This window comes from Mustelus asterias, chromosome 27 (genome assembly GCF_964213995.1).
Source record: "Mustelus asterias chromosome 27, sMusAst1.hap1.1, whole genome shotgun sequence".
Lineage (NCBI taxonomy): Eukaryota > Metazoa > Chordata > Chondrichthyes > Carcharhiniformes > Triakidae > Mustelus > Mustelus asterias.
Window position 1 is genome coordinate 18808946 of NC_135827.1, and position 20672 is coordinate 18829617.

Sequence of the window (20672 nt, forward strand, 5' to 3'; positions counted from 1 at the left end):
TGATACCTCAAGATGAAGTATGTATGCAGAGATTGAGTCAGTTCTGTCGGCAGTGGTACAAAATCTTCCAGCAGAGTGAGCTCGATGAGCATGTTGTTATGTCCGGAAGAGTGACGTCTTTGTGGCTTATCAGTTGGATGTTAAAATAGCACACTGATTGTGGAATCCAAAGATGTAATGTCAAAACTGTCCAAAGGACAAGAGACTTGAGTCATGTGACATGACCTATTCATGGTTAATAGAGCTTAACAATCAGTTTCTGTGCTTTTGGCCAGAATGCTATTGTTCTTCCTTAGGAAAAAGAGATGAGCTGGTTATTGGCATCTCTTACAGTATAACGAGTTTCCGTCTCCTGCATTTAAGACCATATGATGTCATAGAATCCCTACAGTACAGAAGGAGGCCATTCGGCCCATCAAGCCTGCAACACCGAGGCCCTATCCCCAGAACCCCACATATTTACCTTGTTAATCCCCTTGACACTAATGACATTTTTTTAGCATGGCCAATCCACTTAACCCGCACATCTTTGGACTATGGGAGGACCAGAGCACTTGGAGAAAACCCATGCAGACACGGGGAGAACGTGCAAACTCCACACAGACAGTGACCAGAGGACGGAGTTGAACCCGGGCAGCAATCCCTGCTTTTGTGACAGTTCAGGATGGAGAATCCCGTTCATATGCACTTTGTCTTCTTTCATTGATTACAAGGGGTTTGTACAATGGAATGTGACATTCCAAAAGCTAAGAAAATAATAATTTTGTTCTTTTGTCGGGGATAACTCCGAGACAAAGGGCCAACCTTTTGGCAGCAGCCATCTTTATTCAGCAGGAAAATCCACTCAAAATAGGAATAAGGATAATGTTTGGAACACGTACTGTGTTTCTTTTAGTGTCATTGGAACCCAACACTAGAGAATCAGAGATACTAATTTAATATTTATTATGCTATTGGTATTAAGGCTTGCCATCCCAGAGACCTTCAGCATGATATTTAAAAAATGTTTCATTTGTTTCTCCAATTCTACTTCTATTCACCTCTTGAAATATATTTTATTATTTGAGCAGACATAGGCAATAATTTTACAGCTGTGACTCTTGGCAAGGCTGATGACATGGGAGGACATCAGTAATGACAAGATAATATTGGAATATGTGATGGAAAGTGCCTCAGTGAAAGCTTCAAATGAAATATACCTACAGCGGTTAGTAATTTGTTTTATCATTTTGTGAAATGTGACGATAATGTTCAATTATATTCTCACACTTTTTAAAGATTTTTGTTAACTTATCTTTCTCTCCCCCCACCCTGTTTGCTAATGGTGTCAGTTTCTAATCAAAGCCAAGATCAATATATTTTTGAACTCTAATGGAATCAAGGAATAGAAGGATCAGGCAAGAAAGTGGCATTAGTGTTGGGGCGGCACGGTAGCGCAGTGGTTAGCACTGCTGCTTCACAGCGCCAGGGAACTGGGTTCGATTCCCGGCTTGGGTCACTGTCTGTGTGGAGTTTGCATGTCCTCCCCCTCTGTGTCTGCGTGGGTTTTCTCCGGGTGCTCCGGTTTCCTCCCACATTCTGAAAGACGTGCTGGTTAGATGCATTGACCCGAAAAGCACTGGACTGTGGCAACTTGGGGAATTTCACAGAACTTCATTGCAGTGTTAATGTAAGTCTTACTTGTGACTAATAAATAAACTTTAACTTTTAGCCTTGTTCCTATTGATAGGTCGAGCAGGCTGAGGGGCATATGGCCTAATCCTTCTATTTCCTATGATGTTCTGACAAGCCGTGACTCCATAGCCACTAGCTAGCTGCCAAACTCTAGTCTAGGTCTGTTTTTGACATGAATATGTCCAGACAGTAAATGGCTGCAAGGTGTTGGATAATGGGTGTATGTCAGATGAACCCAACCCGGTCCTTACTTCTCATTCCCATTGGTGCACTTTCTGGAATAAGTAACACTTACTTAAGCTGGAAACCCTGACTAATGTCATAGTTCAGAGACACTGAGACTCACTGTAACAGTTTTACTGAGCACAAAATTAAAACTACTGTGTATGATTCAACTAAATTCTGACTTTGCCAACTGTGCAACCAAGGGTGTTCCATTTATTCTCATTGATTTGTATAGGCACTAAATTATATTGGCTAGATTGTAGTTTGCACATATCTGAAGCAAAACCAAGTTACTTTTTCTTAATGGACAGGAGAGATAATTGCAAACCTTGTTTCTTTCTTTTGTTACCATTCAAATAATTCCATCCTAACAATTTGAACCAGTTTCAATCACCCTAATAGGAGATGAGCTTTACTCTTTTTTTAAACCTTTGCATCTCCACAGCTACAAAGCCTGGTCTTATGAGATTATCCAATATTATCTTGTCATTATTGAAAAACGTGCTGGTTAGGTGCATTGACCTGAACAGGTGGTGACTCAGGGAATTTCACAGTAACTTCATTTCAGTGTTAATGTAAGCCTTACTTGAAACTAATAGATAAACTTTATTTTTCTAAGTTTTAATCAGGAGCTACCTTTGACTAAAATAATTGACAAGCGCAATAAAGTCTTCAATATTAAACAATTCCCACTTTTCAGTGTTCTGCCCAATGCCAGACCATTGGATTTATTAGGTAGATTCCCCTGTAGTAAATCAGAATACATTGCAGTCAGCTTGCAACAGTATAAGCTTGATGTTAGTGTCTTCACTCCGATAGATATGAGATACATCTGAGTTATTAGTCTATTAAGAGGAAGTATGGACAGATAGGACAGAAGTGGTGACAAGTCTATAATCAATTCATGGATCATTGCTGCAAGTAATGATAGCAATTTTCTATGGCTGAAATCTTAAAAGACATTAATGAGAAACCCCAATTGACAAAGAATCCGAATCTGTGCATCAAAGAATTTTCTTCTGAGTGAAATATGTATCCATTATGCTGGGTTCAAACTTCCATTATTGCTTTTTTCTTATATGTTGCTAGGATGTGGTTGAATCTGCTGAGATTGCATTTATTAACTGTCCATCTATATTTGTTTTCAAAACTGGTGGTTATTTTTGGACTATTGCACACTTGGGATGTTTATGTTCCCACAATGGTGATAGGTGGGGAATTCCAGGGTACTCCCAGTAGCTATGAGTAAACAGCAACATGTGCCGAAGTCAGAATGATGTGTGATTTGGCGCAGATTGTTAGGGCGGGATTTTACCACCGCCTTATGCCCATTTTGCGGAAGGAAAATGCCGTAAAATTGGACATAAAGCGGCTAGCGCGAATGGCACTGGTTTTCTTGACTGGCGGGATTTTACGACACCCGGATTTCCGGCACGGTCAGTCTCTTGCTGGAAATGGGCAAGAGGCTAGTTAATTTATTTAAATTTATTTAAATTTATTTGAATGTTCATTTTAATGTGTTTAGCGAGCCTGGCGCTCAATCGCTTGCCTTTATGGCTTCGCCGGGAGAGATTCTCACTGGTGAAGAAAACACCTGATCCCCATGAATGGGGAACAGTCGTGTTGACCTCACCTGTGGAACCGGAGGCCATTGAGGTCACCCGGGGAGGCCGAGTGGAAGGCAGAGGTACCCCTTGGACAGTGCCAGACGGGCAGTGCCATGGAGTGGAGCCAATGGGGCCGGGGCCGATGGGGGTGGCATCAATTGGGGCGAGGCCTGTGAGGGAGGAGCCAACAGGGCAGAGCCTGTGGGGAAGGGGCTAATGGGGGAAGGGGGAGCCTGCTGCCATTCTGCACGCGAACGGCGGAGGAGGGAGGGGGGCCGCAATCGGTCTGGACGGCGTGGGCTGCCTCTCGGGCTATTGCAGAGGGGGGAGAGCTACTTGAGATTACCTGCAGAAGCAGAAGTCTGTCAGCTCTCTCTTTGTCTGTCAGACCCCTGCTACTGTTAATGCGCATGTGCAGCATCAGATGTCTGCACATGCGCACTACCCCCCTCTACAGGCTGTCTGGTGAGTTAAGCCCCACCCACAGCCTCTTTGGCCAGAACCAGACTAGTCCAAAATTTCAGAGACAGAGTGCATAAGATTGGGCCTGAAAACTCACCCATTAAATGGATCTGGAACTCTCCCAGTTTTATGCCCGCCCAACACTCGTAAACATCTCATAAAATTCTGCCCTTAGAGTCTAAGGCACAAGTAGCAGATTTCTTATTGCGTAGTACTTTGTGATTTGGTTATTTTTGTTTATACAGTTGATAACCATATATACGCCAGAATTATACCGCCCCACCCGCCACGGGAATTGGGGCGGACAATGGGAAGGTCTGTTGATCTTGGGTGGGATTTTCCGATCTTGGGTCAAGTGAGGCCGTAAAATATCACATATAGGGCAGAATTTTACCAGCACATCCGCCCAAGGTTCGTACAATCCCGCCGAGGCAAACGGAGAATGCCCAGAATCGGAGCGGGGTACCGGTAAAATTCCGGCCATAGAGTTTAGATCATGCAAATAGTTAACCTAATTTCTCTGCTAACCAAATTGTTTCACGGCTATCACACTAATATTTATCTGACAACAGCAAAAGTTATCCTATCTAGAAAAAATAGGACAGATCTAATCTAGCCAATATTGATGGATCACCTTCACCCCAATAAAAGTGATGGAAGGTGTCATCAGACAATAGGTACTCAAGCTGCTTACCCAGGAAGATCATGAGCCTGATTTGCATGCATTACCATCTCACTTGCAGGCATTATGGCGCATTGTCCACCCTCATTGTATCTTCCAACCCAGCCAGCGTGACATCACACCAGCGCGAATCACTACTGCTCTTGAAAATTGGAAACCGGGCGCCATGACCTCCGAGAAGGAGGCTGGAGGTGAGTGCACATGTCACCAGAATCCACCAGGGGGCCCAAGGGGAGGACGTACATTGGACAGCTCTGGGGTGAAGAATAACTCAAAAGAGGGTAACTGTCGGGGTCTATGATTGACATCATGGGGGTCTGTAAGTCCATTTGCAGGGGTCTGGGGTCTATGATGTTGGAAAGGTGCTCTGTGAGGTCCAGTGGGTTGTGAGGCGAAGGGAGGCTGTGAGGTCAGGGAGAGGGATTTCAGAGGGAGGGGGGTGGTTCTGCGAATCCGCCTGACACTAGCGTGGACAATCAACTTAACCCACGCATCTTTGGAGGGTGGGACGAAACACATGCAGACATGAGGAGGACATGCAAACTCCACACAGTCACCAGTCTCCACACAGACTGAACCCAGGTCCCTGGCACTGTGAGGCAGCAGTCCTAACCACTGTGCCACCATGCCGCCCAAGGCAGAGCCTCAGCTTTCAGTGAGAGGGCTGGCAGACCCAGTGCCTCGGAAGCAAGGGCCAAGGGGTTCACCCTCTCCCCAAGGCCCCCAGTTCCTGCATTAGCGGGATTGGATTCCGTTGGATTTTCCCCCTTCCCCTGCTTCTCGGAGACATTGTGAATATTGGACTCCTGTCTGGCTGCTGGCAGCTCGCAGACACCCGGTGACTTGGGTCGTTTCAGAGCAATGATGTGCGGAGTCAGTCACCTCCCCTGACGCTGTCTCGGGGGGCTGGTGGTTCCAGTTGAGAATTTCCTACATCATTACTGAGTCCTGTCAGTGTGAGGGAAACACTTGCACTGAGATGACATAATTGTATAGAGGGGAGGGAGGCGGCACTGTAAGTCCGCATGCATCCCTAATGTTAGATGTGCCATTGCTGTAACCAATCAATAGAGATTGGGCAGTCTAGAAGTGGTTAATAAAAATAAGTTTTAATATAAAGTGAGATCAAATATATACAAACGTCAGTTCTCTACATCCCTGTGCCTAATATCACCCATGCCCACACTATACAACTATATTTCTTAACCTTCATAACCCCACCATTAAATCTAAGTGTCTCCCCAAGATTCACATCTGAGGTTGCCACGCCCTGCTGTCTGAGATGACCTTGGTGGGTGTCCTACCTGTAGGTGGCACAGGTGTTGTGGTGCCACCCTTTTCTGTCTGCTGGGCCGGAGACATCTTGGTCTCTGGAAGCAGTGAGTCAGATGGACTCTAGTGGCTAGCGTGGCCGTGGGTTGAATAAATGCTGGGGCAAGGATGGTATCCATTACGCGGCATCAGAATAACAGTTCATCAACACCGGAACAAAACAACAACACGTTGAAAGTAAAATTGATGATTCTAAACCTTACAGCCTCATTTTAATTGCACGCACTACTTGGCATGATTCAAAGATTAATATAGTTGAGGATTAACTCAACAAATAAGAAATATTGTGTGGTTCTGCATTTACAACTCTTAAATGTCAGCATGAAAATCATTCTTGGAGCTCTGTACAAACAACGTACCAGTGATATGAATACACAATTACAAATGCTCCCTGACACAGTTACTCCATCACATAACTAATTGGTGAATGTAGTGACCAGCTTGCACCTGTTCCCTGCTTGTTTACTGCGAGTCTTTGAATTCTTTATCACTGCAGTCACAATAGCTACACTGCCTCTCATTTGTGGCACCAAGACAAAATGTGATGGAGTGATGATGCTGTTTGGAGCTTCAGATTCAGCCTGGAAAGAGGAAAACCGCTCCCACAGCAAAATACCTCCACCCATCGGTTAAGATGGATGCCGAGAACGTAGAAAATGTGGACCATTTTGTGCATCTTTGGAGCCTGCCCTTGACAAAGGTAGACATCGATGGCGAAATTAATGATCAATTCCAGTGTGCCAGTTCAGCCTTTGGCCATCTGAGGAAAAGAGAACTGAAGCACCAGTTCTGAAACCCAAGACTAAAGTAATGGTTTATTGTGCAGCAGTGTTCCCCATGCTCCTCTATGCTTCAGGGACTTGGATGACCTACAGTCATAATCTCAAATCACTGCTGAAGCACTGTCGGCAGTACTTTCACAGGATCCTCCAAATCCAGTGGCAGGGAAGGTGGTCTTCTCCCAAGCCAACTTGCCGAGCATCGAGGTGCTAATCACTCAAAACCAGCTCTGCTGGGCTGGACATTTCGATGGTCTGCCTGACATTAGACTTTCAAAGCAACTGCTCGGAACTTGGGTGCTGTTGGAGGACAGTGGAAGTGCTTTAGGGATGTCCTCAAAACATTTCTGAAGAGATCAAACGTACCTGTCAAACTCGGGAGATCCAAGCTTATGATTGATGGAAATGGAGAAACTCCATTCAGGATGGCAGCAAACACATCGAGAGGCTGGTTTGGAAATGTGGAAGGGAACGCACAAACCTCCAAACAATGCATCTACCCCTGACCCTTCAAGCACCACCTGCCCACATGTGGCAGAGTCTGCAGATTGCATATTAGACCGATCCACCACCTCAGAGCAATCAAACCGGAGTGAAGGCAAGTCATCCTCAATCACGAAGGACTGTCTAAGACAGAAAGAGGTGAACAGCTGCTATAACTCACAACTAGAATGGGAGTTTTAAATCTCATTTTAGTTGCTTGCTGAGCAAATGTTCTGAATTTACAAACTTGGAGCAGAAGTAGGCCCTTGGCCCCTCAAGACTACTCTTGCATTTAATAGAATCATAGAATCCCTACAGTGCAGAAGGAGGCCATTCAGCCCATTGAGTCTGCACCGATGACAATTCCACCTAGGCCCTATCCCCGTAACCCCACATATTTACCCCACCAATTCCTCTAACCTACGCATCCCGGGACACTAAGGGGCAATTTAGCATGGCCAATGCACCTAACCTGCATATCATGGCTGATCTGACTGTAATCTCAACTCCACATTCCCACCTACACCCGATAACCAATCAATCCCTTGTTTATCAAGAATATATCTAGCCCTGCCTTCATAATTTCAAAGCCTCTGCTGCTATCACCTTTTGAGGAAGAGTTCCAAAGACTCATCACCCTCTGTGAGAAAACAATTCTCCTCATCCCTGTCATAAATGGGCGACGCCTTATTTTTAAACAGTTACACCTATTTCTAGATTCTTTCACAAGAGGAAACATTCCCTCCACATCCACCCTGTCAAGACCCCTCAAGATATTATGTTTCAATCAAGTCGCCTCATACTCTTCTAAACTCCAGCACATACAAGCCTAGCTTGTTCAACCTTTCTTCATAAGTCATCCCACCCAATCTACGTATAAATTCAGTAAATCTTCTTTGAACTACTTCCAATGCATTTACATCCTTCCTTGAATAACAAGACCAATACTTTACACGCTAGTCCAGATGTGGTCTCACCAATGCTCTGCATAACTGAAGTATGACCCCCCAACTTTTGTCTTCAATTCCCCTCATAATAAACAGTAACATTCTATAAGCTTTCCTAATAATTTGTTGTACCTGCATACCATCCTTTTGCAATTCATGCACGAGGACACCCAGATCCTTCTGCATCTCAGAACTCTGCAATCTCTCACCACTTAGATCATGTACTTTTATTCTTCCTGACAAAATGGACAATTTCACATTTTCCCACATTATACTCCATTTAGCAGATCTTGCCCACTCACTTAACCTACCATTATCCCTTTGTAACCTCCTAATGACATCTTCACAATTTACTTCCCAACCTATCTTTGAGTCATCAGCAAATTTAACAATCATACCTTCAGTCCCTTCATCAAAGTCATTTACATAAATTCTAAATAGTTGAGACTCTTATCCCTGTGGCACACTATTCATTACATCTTGCCAACAAGAAAATGATCTTTTTATGCCTAGGCTCTGTTTCCTGTTAGCTACTCGAACCGAAGATCCTATCCTAAGCCATGTGACTGCCTCCTGCTTCAGTGCATCCATCCAGACAACTTTCCCCCTCTCTGATGTGTAGCAGTGTCTGCAGCTTAGCCTTCAGGTCAATGACTCTGAATCAAAGCTCCTAAAGCCACACTTACCGCAATGTGTTCGCTCTCGATCCCACTGACATCCAGAAGCTCCCACATGATGCAGCCTGCATGCTGTCTTGCCATCCAAATTAACTACTTAATCATTCTATTCACTTGTTTATTTTCCCTTTTTTAGACATCTTCCCATCTTTAGTAATTCCTGGACTATTTTAAATTGCCCCGTTACATCAGGAAACTGAAGGTTGACTGCAAAATCCGAGTTGGCCTCTATTACCTACCATTAACAAGGCTCACAATGAGCCTAATTAGCTATCTGCTGGTCCTGAATTTCCTCACCCCCTGCCCCCCCCAATCTTTGCCATTCCAGAATGGCTGATGCCAGGAATAGGGTCAGGAAACTGGCACACCAACTACTGTAAGAAGTCTCACAACACCAGGTTAAAGTCCAACAGGTTTATTTGGTAGCACAAGCCACTAGCTTTCGGAGCGCTGCCCTTTCATCAGGTGAGTGGGAGTTCTGTTCACAAACAGGGCATATAAAGACACAAACTCAATTTACAAAATAATGGTTGGAATGCGAGTCTTTACAGGTAATCAAGTCTTAAAGGTACAGACCTGTAAAGACTCGCATTCCAACCATTATTTTGTAAATTGAGTTTGTGTCTTTATATGCCCTGTTTGTGAACAGAACTCCCACTCACCTGATGAAAGGGCAGCGCTCCGAAAGCTAGTGGCTTGTGCTACCAAATAAACCTGTTGGACTTTAACCTGGTGTTGAGACATCTTACTGTGTTTACCCCAGTCCAACGCTGGCAGCTCCACATCACACCAGCTACTATCAGTATTATTGGGGTCTATCCATCTCCGTCCCTGACTCTGAAAATCCCGCCCCACAAGTTTAACATTGGTGTGAACCCTAAAGCAGCTTCACATCGACACTATGCTTGGACCATAAGTGAGATCTAAAGATCTGAACTGACTGAAATGGCATGGAATAAGTTTGAATACTCCAGGGAGGCCTGAATCCAAGTTCAGTCCACATTGTAAGCGTGCACAGCTGCAGTTGTAGTTTAAATGCACCCTGAAAATAAACAATATGACTGGAAAATCTCAGCAGATCTGACAACATCTGTGGAGTCTCACAACACCAGGTTAAAGTCCAACAGGTTTAATTGGAATCACGAGCTTTCGGAGCGCTGCTCCTTCATCAGGCGCTACTTCTTCATCACTCACCTGATGAACGAGCAGCGCTCTGAAAGCTCGTGATTCCAAATAAACCCGTTGGACTTTAACCTGCTGTTGTGAGACTTCTTACTGTGCCCACCCCAGTCCAACGCCGGCATCTCCATATCATAGCATCTGTGGAGAGAGAGTAGAGCCAATGTTTCAAGTCCAGGTGACCCTTCTAGACTCTCAACATTGGCTCTGTTCTCTCTCCACAGATGCTGTCAGAACTGTTGAGATTTTCCAGGTCTGTTTTTGTTTCAGATTCCAGCATCCGCAGTATTTTGTGTTTATCCTTATATGACCTGAATGGATGGTTAAAGAAAAGTGCTAACAGGATCATCCATATCACTGTGATTTTCCATGAACTGATCGTAACAGGAAACCAATTGAATGAAGCTATCAATGACTGCAATGACTAATTTAATGTGGCAGCTGTATTGCAAGGATACTGACTGATTTGATAGCTCATTGCTAAGTTGCCTTCTTAAAATTAAGATTCTACAGAATCAAATAATTTTGCTGTGACTTTTGTTAGCTCATAATTACAAAACTGCAAAATGCTTATTGAAAAGAAGGGAAAAAAATCTTTAATTTATCCAATTTTCTGTCACACCTCCAGTGTCCCAAAGTGCTTACTTCTGAAGTATAAGTTGCCCTTATTTTGGGCAGCCATTTTGTACATGGCAAGATTTCACGATGAACCATTTTGAGGAAAGACCAGTCAAATCTGCTTTTGCTATTGATATTTGGTGAGAGATGGATTGGCTACAGCACCAGGAGACTTCCTTACTCTTCAAACAGTGTGATTGGATCTTTTACTTCCACTGAGGCAGCTGATGAAGTGGACAAGGCCTCGGTTTAACATCCTGCCTGAAAGATGGAGCCAGAAACAAGCTGCTCTCCCTCAACACCGCACAGGCAGGTCCGCTGGGTTTACATGAGAAGTGAGGAACTTAAATTAAAATGTTTATTTCCGTGGGAACAAGAAACCTTCGAGAATTAAGGTTAGGCTGATGTCAAATTGATCCCGGCCATCGGGAATTTGCTTTGACAATTAACTCACTTTTTAAATTAAGCACCTTTTTGTTTAGTTTGCATGCCGAATCAGGTTCGATCTTTAAGCTGCTGGTTTTGAGATAACTTTTTCTAAATTATGAGCCAGTGATTTCTCTCTCTCATTCTACATTACGAATTAAAAGCTTCCAAAGTAACAGCGAAATATGCGAGTACATTGCACCTCCGCCATCCTTAGGCATTGAAATATGGAACCTCAAGAGAATTTTGGCAATTTGAAAGATATGAGCGACAACAGTAGTAGAAGTTAATTCGCAATGTGCTTCTGGGAATCGGAACTGGTAATTGAGGCAATTTAATAGGCTACATCCTATCTAACGCATGAGCTGCTGATTAAAAAGATGTCTAAGCCATACTTTATATGCTTTAAGTATACATGGAATGTTTCTTGTTTTGTACAGTTACCATTTGGAACAAAAAATCTTATACAGTCCAACACCTATTCTTAATAACTCTGAAACCGATGCTAACAGGGGTGCCTTCTTTAAGGCTGCCATGATCCCGGGTACATCCAGTGCTGTTGGGTCGTGACTCCCTGCGTGGAGTGTCTTTATTTAGCTGGGGCTACCATATGATCAGGGAGACGGGTCATTTGCTTCACCAGGTTTTTGTCTCATTCACGCAGAGCAGCTGTCGGAGACAAAATGCAGCAGCATAGCTGATGGGCACGCTGCCTACTGGAAGAAATAATCCCCACAGATTTGTCTCTTCGTTCAACGGAGAGCAAGCTAAAGAGCAAGACCCTAGAACGTTAGTGAAACTGCAAATGGTAAAAATTGGAGAAAGAGAAGGGGATGAGCTGTTGCAGAGCTCATCTCACAACTTCCAAAATGTGCACCTTTGACGCAGATGATGAATTCTGGACTGGGACTTTGAGAATCATCACCTTCCTTCCCACTTACAAGCATTGGTGCACTTAGTGATGCTCTGGACATGAGCCTTTCTGTCCGAGGTCTACACTCAAATGCTGTGCAGTCATATAGGAATGAATTAAAAACAGCAACAGAAATATAGAAAATAGGTGCAGGAGTAGGCCATTCGGCCCTTTGAGCCTGCACCACCATCCAATATGATCATGGCTGATCATGCACTTTCAGTATCCCACTCCTGCTTTGTCTCCATACCCCTTGATTCCTTTAGCTACAAGAGCCTAGTTCAATTCCCTCTTGAACATATCTAATGAACTGGCCCCAACAGCTTTCTGTGGTAGAGAATTCCACAGGTTCACAACTCTGAGTGAACAAGTTCTTCTTCATCTCAGTCCTGAATGGCTTACCCCTTATTCTTAAACTTTGACCCCTAGTTCTGGATTTCCCCAACATTGGGAATATTCTTCCCACCTCTAGCCTGTCCAGTTCCATCAGGATTTTGGACAGGACGTTACAACCTGGCTCATCCTGAAACCGTAAAATCCTGCCCGAGGTCAACGGACCTTTCCATGGCCCACCCCTCGCCCGCTCCAATTCCCGTGGCGGGCAGGATGCTAAAATTCTGGCCATTATGCTGGAAAAACTCAGCGGGTCTGGCAGCATCTGTGGAGAGGGAAAAACAGAGTTAATATTTCGAGTCCGTATGACTTCTTCAGTTTTTCCAGCGTTTTCTGTTTTTATGTCGGATTTCCAGCATCTGCTGTATTTTACTTTCGTTAGATGGGATGATTTGTCCGCCCAGTGTTAAATGAGTTTCTTCCACTTGTAGATGCAAGGGAAAAATTTAAAAATTTCAATAGATCTGTAACTTCATCACAACAAAAAATATATATTTATATAGTGCCTTAAAGATAATAAAACATCCCAAAGTATTCTATTGCAGCATTATAAAATGAAGTATCACATTGTCACATAAAGAGATTTTCAATCACATAACCAAAAGCTAAGCTAAAATGGTAGATTTTAAGGGGTGTCTTAAAGGAGGAGGGTGAGGAGGAAAGGTAGGGAGGGTATTCCAGAGCTTGGGGCCAAGTTAACTTAAGGCGCGGTCATTAATGTTGGAGCAGTTAGAATTAGGGGTGCACAAGAGGTCAGAATTAGAGGAGGTTTTTTTGGGGGGCTGGAGGAGATTACAGAAATGGAGAGCAGTGAGGCTTTGGAGGGAGTTGAAACCAAGGATAGGAATTTTAAAATTAAGACATTACTTGAGCAGGAGCCAGTACAGGTCAGCAAGCACAGGGCTTTAGGGAGTTGAGGTTTTAGTGCGGGTTAAGGTATGGGCAGCAGAGCTTTTCATGTCCTCGAATTTATGGAGGATAGAAAGTGGGAGACGGCCAGGAGTGCATTGGAATAGTCAAAGCTGGAGGTAATGAAGGAATGAAAGTGGGTTTCAGCACTAGATGGATTACAAGCACACTCTTATATATCGGCATGTTAAATGTAGAATATTTATATAGGGTGCACTTACAGCTCACTTCTCATTTCACTTAATTGATCCTTTTCTATCTATTCCCTTTTTAAAGTCACCTCATACACATTATTGATTGGGTTACATGCATACCTGCCAATGATGCCAAATGAAGTGGTCACGCTGTAGAAATCTGAAGGAGGACCCTGGACTCTGTGCAGCATTGCCCCCGAGATTGGATAAACACCATGAGAGAAACGTTGCAGCAGAAAACCTTCATTATTTCTCCACGACAGAGAAACTTCATTAGGGCAGTGGGATTGAAATGAAAAAATATCTACAAATGCAAAATTAAATTAGAAAATGCTGGAAATACACAGCAGGTTTACATGAGCATCGGAATAAATATGGATTAACTTTTCAAGTGTAGATCATTTGTTGGACATGGCTGTTTAATTCCCCTGCACTTAGCCTTTAGTCACATCCCTTTGTGTTTACCTGAAAGAGAGTGAACAAGCTACATCAAATTTCCTCAGGGTGTTGCAATTACATGCCGTCCATTTTCACAACTCAGTTTTTTCATTGTATACAATCGCAAATCTCTCTATTCTAAGGGGATGGATGGTCTGGTATATAAACGTATTAATACTTGATAATAACAGCAGTAGAAACAGTGGTTGACCTAGGTGTAATTGGATGACAGATGTCTCAGAGCAGTTGCAGACGAGTTACGGTGGATGTGTGAGGAAGGTCCAAGACAGACAAGCGTGACTTACTATTATAGGAGATCTCCTATAGCTACAAGCAGCAGCAGCTAATAATGGTTCACTAGTATTGTCTGACTGCAGGAATGATTCCAATGGCATGAGTTGGCTAGTTTAGAAAATCTTATAGTTGCTGTGTTCCGGCAGGACTAGTAGGACGGCACAGTGATTAGCACCGCTGCCTCACAGCGCCAGGGACTCGGGTTCGATTCTGGCCTCGGGTCTGTGTGAAGTTTGCATGTTCTCCTCATGTCTGCTTGGGTTTCCTCCAGGTGCTCCGGTTTCCTCCCATTGTCTAAGGATGTACAGGTTAAGTGGATTGGCCATGCTAAATTGCCCCTGCTAAATTGCCCCTTAGTTTCCGAAGATGTGTCGGTTAGGTGGATTAGCCATGGTAAAATGTGTGGGGTTGAAGGGATAAGGTGGCCGGGTGGGCCTGGAAAAGATGCTCTTTCAGAGAGTCAGTGCAGACGTGATGGGCCGAATGGGCACCTTTTGCAATGCGACAATTCTCTGGACTATTTAATAATTAAATTATATTAATTAATCAAAGAACAAAGAAAATTACAGCACAAAAACAGGCCCTTCGAACCTCCAAGCCTGCACCTAATCTTTTTGACTAAACCATAACTTCACCTAAATGTAAATCATAATTTTTCATCACCAATAAATCGTGTTATTTTTCTCATACAGTCTTCTGCATTGATTCAAAATCAACAGAATGTGAAGGTTATTAAGATAGTTCTAGGTTATTACATTTTTCCTTTCTCAACCAATGTAAACTTTTTAACAAACAGCAGGGGAACTATTGCTTCTCACTTCGCCTGCGATGTGACTTTAATTAATGATGGTTACACAAAATATGAATGACTCATAATTCAAGAGCATGATGTTTGTGGATGAGCTATGGGTTTATATTTCTGAAACTCATTGTTCACAGAGGGGGTTTATTTTTAAGGTACAAAACCATCCCCAAACTCCCAACTAATTTTAGTATGCTGCAGGCAGCTATGGGCTCTGAGGTGATTATTCAACAGGACACTTTATTTTAAGCAGTGGTTGTTGGAATTATCATTCATCTACAAAATAAATAGACCATAGCAGTTTTGTGGCAGTGATTGGCATAATCTCAACAAAGCTTTCAAACCTTATGGGGGCACTGGGATTTATAATGGTTACCTGAAGGGTGAGATTAGATTATTGCATTGTTGCTGAACAGTCTTGAGGTATTTGTTATGTTTTTCAGTTGACAAGAAAGGGTTGATCTTTCCTACAGACCAACAGAAGCTCTTGTGTCTGGTTATCATCTGCTTACAGCTTGGCAGCCTTTATCTAAGTGACAGCACCTTTGTCTCTGAGTCAGATGTTTGTGGATTCAGTCTCCAATACAGAGATTTTAGCACAACATCCAGACTGAGATCTCGGTGTACTACATCTTTGGGATGAAGTGCTAAATCAAATCCCCGTCTGTCCTCTCGAGTGGATGTAAAATGTAAAAGGACCCCATGACACTCTTTGTAAAGACAATGGAAATTGTCCTACTGTCTAAGCTATCTCTCAATGAACATCACTCATTAAAACATTACCCAGCCGTGTATTGCACTTTACATTATACCAAGAGGCTACTACAGACAAATGCTTCAGTTAAATACATTCACTACAAGCTGCAGATTTGAGCACTAATTTGGAACATGTACAGTTTAAGTAACAAAATCGCTAAAGTGTCCCATTCAATATCAATGTTAATATAACTTCTTCAAGTGCAAGAACTCTCGGACTTTTCCCTGAATTATATTATCAGCGATTAATGTATGGAAAAAAAAGTAGTTTTCTTTGTTTTCCTTGTTTTCTGTTTTAGAACAGAACAATTAAACAACTCACTGGAAGAAGAGGCTCTGCAAATATCCCCATCCTCAATGATGGAGAGCCCAGTACTTCAGTGTAAAGATAAGGCTGAGGCGTTTGCAATAATCTTCAGCCAGGTGTGCTGAGTGGATGGAAACAAAGAGTAAGAATAAATGGGTCCTTTTCCAAATGGCAGGCAGTGACTAGTGGGGTACTGCAGGGATCAGTGCTAGAACCCCAGCTATTCACAATGCATATTAATGGTTTAGATGAAGGAACTAAATGTAATATCTCCAAATTTACAGATGACACAATGCTGGGTAGGAGGGTGAACTGTGAGGAGGCTGCAGAGTGTGATTTGGACAAGTTGAGTGAGTGGGCAAATGCATGACAGATGCAGTATAATGTGGATACATGTGAGATTATCCACTTTGATAGCAAAAACAGGAAGGCAGATTATTATCTGAATGGCAATAGATTGAGTGAGGAGAATATGCAATGAGACCCGAGTATACACCAGTCACTGAAAGTAAATATTCAGGTGCAGAAGGCAAATGGTATGTTGACCTTCATAAAGAGAGGATTCAAGTACAGGAGCAGGGATGTCTTGCTGAAATTATACAGAGCTTTGGTGAGACCACTCCTGGAATATTGTGTGCAGTATTGATCTCTTTATCTGAAGTAGGATGTTCTTGCTATAGAGGGAGTGCTGATTCCTGCGGTGGTGGGATTGACATATGAGGAGAGATTGCGTCTGTTACGATTATATTCACTGGAATTTAGAAGAATTAGGGGGAATCGCATAGAAACTTATAAAATTCTGACAGGAATAGACAGGGTAGATTCAGGAAGGATTTCCCCGATGGTTCTGGACTCCGACGCCAATGGTCACAGTCTGAGGATACCAGGTAAACCATTTAGGACTGCGATGAGGAGAAATTTCTTCACCCAAAGAGTAGTGAGCCTGTGGAATTCTCCACCTCAGAAAACAGTTGAGGCCTAAACATTGAATGTTTTCAAGGAATTAAAGGTAACTCATGGGGCTAAAGGGATCAAAGGATATAGGGGGGAGGTGGGAACAGGTCACTGAGTTGAATGATCAGCCATCATCATAATGATGTAGCAGGTTTGAAGGGCTGAATGGCCTACTCCTGCTCCAAGTTTATATGTTTCTATTCAGTGGCATTACAATGTTGAATCCCCCGATATCAACATCCTGCGGCTGACCATTGACTCGAAAGTGAACTGGATTAGCCATATAAATAAGGTGACTACTAGAGTTGGTCAGAAGCCAGGAAGTAACTGCTGTGAGTAACTCACCTGCTGACTCCTCAAAGCCTGTCCACCATCTACAAGGCACAAGTCAGGAGTGTGATGGAATACTCTCCACTTGGATGAGAGTAACTCCAATAACACTCAAGAAGCTTGATACCACCTAAGACAAAGCAGCCCGCTTGATTGGCACACTTTCCACAAACATTCACTTGCACCGCTACTGACGAACAGTGGCAACAATGTATACCATCTACAAGATGCACTGCAAGAACTCACCAAGGTTCCTTATGCAGCACCTATGAAACCCATGGCTACTACCATGTCGAAGGACAAGAGCAGCAGATATCTGGGAACACCACCACCTGGAGGTTTCCCTCCAAATCACTCACCATCCTGACTTGGAAATATATCATGACGTGGAGATGCCGGCGTTGGACTGGGGTGAACACAGTAAGAAGTCTCACAACACCAGGTTAAAGTCCAACAGGTTTATTTGGTAGCAAATAGGTATTTGCTACCAAATAAACCTGTTGGACTTTAACCTGGTGTTGTGAGACTTCTTACTTGGAAATATATCACCATTCCTTCACTGTCGCTGGGTCAAAATCCTGGAACTCTATCTCTAACAGCACTGTGGTTGAACCTATAGCACATGGACTGCAGCTGTGTAAAAAGGCAGCTCACCACCACCTTCTGAAGGCGAATTAGGGATCAGCAATAATCTTAGAATCATAGAATCCCGACAGTGCGGAAGGAGGCCATTCGACCATCAAGTCTGCGCTGACGATAAATGCTGGCCTAGCCAGCGACACCCACACATCCTGTAAAAGAAATAAAAAAAGGAAGTGCAGCTGCTCATTATCCACTGTAATGATATGAAATCATATGACTAACTTAAAATGTGGCTCACGGAAATGTAAATTGTTAAATTACGGATCAGCTTAGGTTGTCCTGTATTGGCAAGGTCGGTTTTGCCGTTGAAGGCTCATCCCAAAAATACACTGGGACTGTCACCTTCCTTTCTGTATCTACAACAGTTATCATAGAAGGTAAAACTGCATGGGGAAATATTAGTTCTGAATCATGTTTAGACATGTAGCCAGGGGCTTGCTAGTTCACAGGACAGCAAGGATGAGTGTATTATTTCCAACCAATATTGAAGTTTCATGCCGTTCCTCTGCATTAAAGGATTGGGATGTCTGCAATATTATTCAAACAGTCAACAGTATCAGGAGACATCCTGAAATAGTGATGAGAGATTTCAGATATATGAGCCCCACATACAGCGAGGCTCCATTTTTAGCACAGCTGAATTTTGTAACAGATGTTTGATAAATTCTGTTGATCGCTTGAAAGTAATGATGTTTCACTTGTGCTTCGTAAGCATTTTGTAATGTTGCAATTGTGCCCAGGACTTTATGTTATTTGCAAACAGACAAAATATGACACCAAAGCAAAGTAAGTGGGTGCTAGAAATCTGGAATAAAAGCAGAAAGTGCCGGAAATACTCAGCAGGTCTGTCAGCAGCCGCGGAGAAAGAAACCGAGTTCACGTTTCAGTTGATAACCTTTCATCAAACCTGAAAAAATGTTTGAAATCTAAGAGTTATTTTAGCAAGTACAAGCAGGGTCACTTGTCTTTGCAGAGTCTGCACGTTCTCCCCGTGTCTGCGTGGGTTTCCTTTTGGTGCTCCTGTTTCCCCTCTCATTCCAAAGATGTGCAGGTAAGCTGGATTGGTCATGGTAAAATTGCCCCTTAGTATACAAAGATGTGTTGGTTTGGGGAATTAGTGGGGTAAATATGTGACGTCACAGGGATGGGGCCTGGGTAAGATGCTCTGTTGGAGTCGGTGCACACTCAATGGGCCGAATGGCCTCCTCCAAAGATGTACAGGTTTACTTGATTGGTCATGCTAAAATTGCCACTTAGTGTCAGGGGGATTAATGGGGTGAATATGTGTGGTTACGGGGATGGGGCCTGGGTGGGATTGTTGTCGTTGCAGGCTGGATGGGCCAAATGGCCTCCTTCTGCACTGTAGAGATTCTATGATTCTAAGTGTCTAATTGAAAGATGAGGTGCAGTTAGTTGAGGTTACATTGTGGTTAATTGTAGGAGGCTGAGAATCAGAGAGAGAGAGGACAGAGAATTAAAATAACTGAAAGCTCAGTGACTTGTAGACTTTTTTTTATTCCTTGTGGACTTTTTTTAATTCAGGCCAGCAGAGAGAGGGCATTTAAGAGTCAACCACATTGCTGTGGGTTTGGAGTCACATGCCAGACCAGATTTCCTTCCCTCAAGGAGAACAGTGAATCAGATGGATTTTTATGACAATCGACAATGTTTTCATGGTCATCAGTATATTTTTAATTCCCAATTTCTTTGTCATTGAATTCAAATTTCACCACCTGTCGTAGTGGGGTTAGAACCCAGGGTCCCTACAGCATCAGCCTGGGTCTCTGGATTCTTAGTCCAGCGATAATACCACTATGCCACCACCTCCCATGAATGAAGGTGATTGAATGGAGATGTTCTGCAAAGTGGTCACTCAATCTGCATTGGTGTTCTCAATGTAGAGAGGAGACTACACCATGAACCGCGGAGACAGATCACTGAATTGAAAATACTACAAGTAAATTGCCGATTCACTTGGTAAAAGCATTTGATGCCCCAGAGAATGGAAAGGAAAATGGAACAATGGTGTCCTGCACTGGGCGGCACAGTGGCACAATGATTAGCATTGCTGCCTCACAGCGCCAGAGACCCCAATTCAATTCCAACCTCAGATGACTGTGTGGAGTTTGCACATCCTCCCCGTGTCTGCATGGGTTTCCTCCAGGTGCTCCAGTTTCCTTGTACAGTCCAAAGATGTGCGGGTTAGATTGATTGGCCATGGTAAATTGTCCCTTAGTGTCAGGGGGACTAACAGGGTAAATATGTCAGGTGATGGGGATAGTGCCTGGCTGGGATTGTTGTTGATGGAGACTCGATTGGCTGAATGGTCTCTTTCTGCACTGTAGGAATTCTATGATTCCATGATCTCCTGAGGAGCATGAGGAGTTGCTCTGGGCAGGGGAGGGAACTTTGAGTGTGATTATGAAATGGATCAAGGGGGTCACAGATGGATCGGTTTCTTTGGAGTGGTGGAAGAAGGTGTGTTTGCCAGTGCCATCACGCTGAAGGTGGAACAAATGGTGGAGGATCATCTATTGAATTTGGAGACCAGTGCGCTGGAAGGTGATAACAAGGGTGGAAGAGTCAATTACTAGGGGGCATAGGTTTAAGGTGCAAGGGGCAAGGTTTAAAGGAGATGTACGAGGCAGA